The sequence below is a fragment of the Microtus oregoni genome, unplaced genomic scaffold, assembly GCF_018167655.1.
Source record: "Microtus oregoni isolate MIOR12 unplaced genomic scaffold, Mior012 000063F_ref0000156, whole genome shotgun sequence".
In the NCBI taxonomy this organism is placed as follows: domain Eukaryota; kingdom Metazoa; phylum Chordata; class Mammalia; order Rodentia; family Cricetidae; genus Microtus; species Microtus oregoni.
The window spans coordinates 2,413,061-2,417,707 of record NW_024543873.1 but is presented as its reverse complement, the minus strand read 5'-3'; positions in this window follow the sequence as shown (position 1 = coordinate 2,417,707).

The following is a 4,647-nucleotide window of genomic DNA, read 5'->3' as shown; positions in this document are numbered from 1 at the left end:
TATAGGTCAGGAGTGAAGGCTCACGTGGAAGTATGAGTACCTGAGGTCCCAGAGGAGAGGCCTAGGACCTCAGGGATGGTGAAGTTCCAACATCACAACTATGAAAGGAAAACATTGACTGAATTCTCCAGCGGTAGAAAGAGAGGCTTTTCACGGGCGGGGCGGAGGGGGAGGGTCATCCAGGGAGAAATAGGAAAAGGATCTGAGATCAGGTTCAGGGTGCGACAAAGTCAACACAGCTTGTAGCGAATTGTCCTCTTTGGCCTAAACACGGAGCGACCAGGACTCTGACCCCGACTGTGGAAAAGAAACAGAAGTTTAGCTTCTTCTTCTGTTATATCATGCATTTAGGGATATAACTGATGTCACTGTCACTACAATGAAGCCTGGTTGGGAGTAGAGAGATGACGCAGTGCTTAAGAGTACTTGGTGCTCTTGCAGAAGACCCAGGTTCAGTTACTATTACCAACACGGTGGGTCACAGCTGTCTAGAGTCCCATTTCCAGGGTATCCACTAACTTCTTCTGAGATCCATGGACATTAGAAAGGAACGTAGTACACATACATACAGGCAGCCCAAACAGTCACACAAATAAACTAACAGAAATAGATCTAAGAACAATAGCAACCTGGGAATGTGGGAATTCACAGTTTAAGAGAGGGTTAGAGTAGTGTCTGGAAACTCTATTCACAGAAATCCTTTCAATAAGGAAGAATTTGGTTGACTAAAGTTAATAAGACTTTGACAAAGTAAGGCCAGGCTGTGAAGACTTCTGGTGGGTGTGCACAAGGATGTGGATGCAGAACAGACATCGGCAGTGCTAGCCTATGTGGGATGGCTCAACTGACTGAGTGTGAGCTTTGCTAAACCTGCACCAGGAAGACACAAACTCATAAGTTCAGAGTCCAAGCCCAGTCTCAAAGAACTCAGGAGAGTCTGGATATCAGGCTTCTTTCCTCAATGGCCTCAAGATTGATAGCAGTGAGAAAAAAGAGCACTGTGTCGTAAAATTGGAGGAACATGCCAGTGAGTCTGAGGTGATAGACATGGCTGCATAGACAGGACTGTGAGGGAGAGCAGGGGGAGCAGGACACATCCTGAGAGAGAGAGAGAGAGGAAGCTGAGAATGTTCAGGAGTAGGGTGGAGAAAGGGTTGAACTCTCATGGAGTGAAGGGAGGTAAGGAAAGGGGCAGGAGGCAGGGGGAGACAAATATCAAGACTCAGAAGTGTGATGTCAGAAGCATGAAATGAGCCAAGGAGTGGGAAATAAGGTCTGAGCACAGCCCTTGCTCAGGCCATGAGCATGGTGCTTATCACACAATCATAAGGACTAGGAACATTAGGAATATTATGAAATATTGTCCCAGTTCTGAAATCACAAGCTGAAAGCATGAAGTCCCAGGGCTTCTAGACTGACCCCAGGTTACCTGTGCTTCTGGCCACTTCCTCTTTCCATTATCTTCCACTGCTATAGCTACTATGGCAGGGCTCTCTGTTCCTGAGAGGGTTTACACTCATGGTCTCTCCGGTCATCCACGAACAGTTCATCATACAGAAAATGAACACAATGCCGGGCAGTGGTGGCACATGCATTTAATCCCAGCACTCAGGAGGCAGAGGCAGGATGATCTCTGTGAGTTCAAGGCCAGTCTGTTCTACAAGACCTAGTTCCATTACAGGTACCAAAAGCTACATAAAAACCCTGTCTCAAAAATACATAAAAAGAAAAAGAAAAGAAAATGAACACAACACAACACACACACACACACACACACACACACAAACACACTGGCTGTGGAAGGTATTGGAATCCTGGGTGCCAGAGTGGGTGATGGGAAACCAAAAGTTGCAGATTTAGAACAGGAGAAGAACACTGAGCTATCCCCAGAGATATGTAATATCTGGGAGTTAATTGGGACCCCAGCCATCATCCTGGCTCTGACCACAAAGCACCTCCATGTCCTCTTTCATGCTCAGATGGACATCCATGCATCAGCTCTCACTTAACTGTGCAGACTCCATGGCCTGAATGTGGTGAACAAAGCATTTGCCTCCGCAAAGCATGTCCTTTGGTCCTCTGCCATTGTCATGTGGGTCGAGTGGTTTTGTCCTTAGTAGGATCTGCCCCTCTTGACATGTCTGTTTCTGATGTCAGCATTTCTGCTACAGGTTCCAATATATTTACTATCACTAGATGAAGGGACTGCCTTTCTGTGACGACGACCTGATGCTTCCATGGGCGAGAAGAAAGCCTTCGTTTACTAACAATGCCGTTCATGAAGACGGAAGGGGGATCTAGTCTCTGGTCATTCCAACTGTTATCAGGAATTTAATTGTAATTCTAATTTTCATATATAAACTCAAGTCTAATATTTTATACTTCTGTAAGAAACAGTCAACAATGTTGTGCATGGTATCACATACCTATAATCCCAGCATTAAGAAAGCAAATGCAACCATATCACCACATAGTTGAGGCTCTGCTGGTCGATGTAGGAATTTCCAGGTCAGAAAGCAATCCATAATGAGATCTTTTCTCAAACAAACAAACAGAATTTAAAAATCCTTGTGTAATATAAATGGATACAATACAGAAAAACTACAGTCTTGACTGTTGTGCCGGCTAGTTTTATGTCAGCTTGACACAAGCTAGAGTCATTTTGGAAAAGGAAACTTGAACTGAGAGAGTACCCTCACCAGATTGGCCAATAGTACATTATCTTTCTTTTTTAATGAAATAAAATAAAATATGCTAAAAAGTTTTTCACATCGAAGTTGGACAAGGCAAACTAACAGAAGGAAAAGAGCCCAGGAGTCAGATACCATTTGTTCTCATACTCAGGAGTCCCATAAAAACACTAACTGAAAGCTATAGTTTATATGTAGAGGACTAGCAGAGACACTGTAGGCCATGAACTTGCTGTCACAGTCTCTGAGAGTTCCTATGAGCTGTGCTCAGTTCACTTAGAGGGACTTGTTATCCTGGTATCTTCCATCCCCTCTGGCTCTCACACCCCTCCTACCTCCTCTTCCATGGGGTTCCCTGAGCTCTGACGGGAGGGATTTGGTGGAGACATCCCATTAGTGCTGAGTATGAGGGACAATGAGTTGGTAAAGTCACTTTCATTGGGCTATTTACAGTACTACAGAAGTCAGCAGCTTCCATGCTGACGAGAACTCTGAAAGTATTATCCTAGTGCTGAGACTGTCATTCAGGTAAGGTACTCTGATTGGGAGCGATGTCTGCCACTCTGCAGTGCACGTGTGGACCTCAGCATGGTGCTTCATGCATCCACCAATACCCACACTGCATGAGCTCTGTGTCCCACAGCATATGACCTGATCTGTGTTCCATTAGGGCACTTCCCGTTGCAGGCTGACTCCCAAAGCTTGGGTGTTACCTGAGCAGGGCTCCTGCAACAGAACTGGCTGACTTTCAACTCTTCCTCTGCCTTGTCCTTCTATCTAGCCGCTCTAGCTGTGTGCACTGCCAGTAACTCTGCCAGGAAGTCATCTCTTTGACACACTTGGTACAGTTGCTTTTGTGGCCTACTACATGTTTTATTATATCCATGAAAATGATGAGGCCGAACTCCGTTGCAAATATTAAGTGCCTCTCCTGATCACAAGCCAAAGAGAAACATCATAAGGTGTAATAAGATGCAGCAACAGGGCTGAATCCATAGGTCCATCCTCCACCATTGTTGAATGGAAGAAGGTGCAAGAAAGAAAAGGTCCAAGCCAGAAAACGGAAGCTAATATAAAATCTATCTAGGTGACAAGTTACTAGGCTTTGTGGAAGACATCAAGAGCTTTGAGGATGTGCTTCCCAGGGGAAGGAAACTGTAGTTGCTGGTACACTGGTTTGTGAAGCTGAAGTAAAAGGATGCCAAAATTCTTCAAGTAATTCATGAACCCGGACGGTATCCCGGTCCTGTGCCATTGATGTTATCCCCATTCATGGTTTTGGAAGCTGTGAATGAAGCATTTCATTCAGGGTCCCAAGATATGTAGAGCTCAGGCTTTGGGATTTAGCTTCCTATTAGACAAAGCTGGCACTGCCCATCCCATTTTCTTTTTCTTATGCTGCTTCTTTCTTTGCCATCTACTCTCTTCTTCCTCTGAAGTTACAATCCAGAGGTCTCCTAGAAATTGCTTGGTAGTCAGTGAGAAGGGGAAACTGTTCTGAGGCCCAAGTATAAATGTCAAGTATCATCCCATGTTTCCATGTCATCAGAAAGACCCCAGCTTCCTGCACTGGCATACTGCAGACTCAGGGTCCCTGTCTCTTCATCTACACTGCCAAATCCACAGTCAAGTAATCAACTTGTATAAACACACAGAATAAGGCATGTGACACCTTTCCGGGAAAATAATCGGTGCCTGAGTTAATCAAGGTGGGAAATAGGGAAGGGTCACTACCCTTCTTCATGACAGATTCCCCGGATGCCCTGGAGCTAGAGTTACAGGTGGTGGTGAGGTTTCTGATGTTGGCTCTGGGAGCCCAACTCTGGTCCTCTACTAGAGCAGCAAGCCCTCTTGATCACTGAACCATCTCTCTATCCAGTCCTTCATTGTGTGTTTTTAACAAAATTTTGGTGTAGTCAATTAAAGACTACCATCGTAACACTTACTCAAAAGAAAC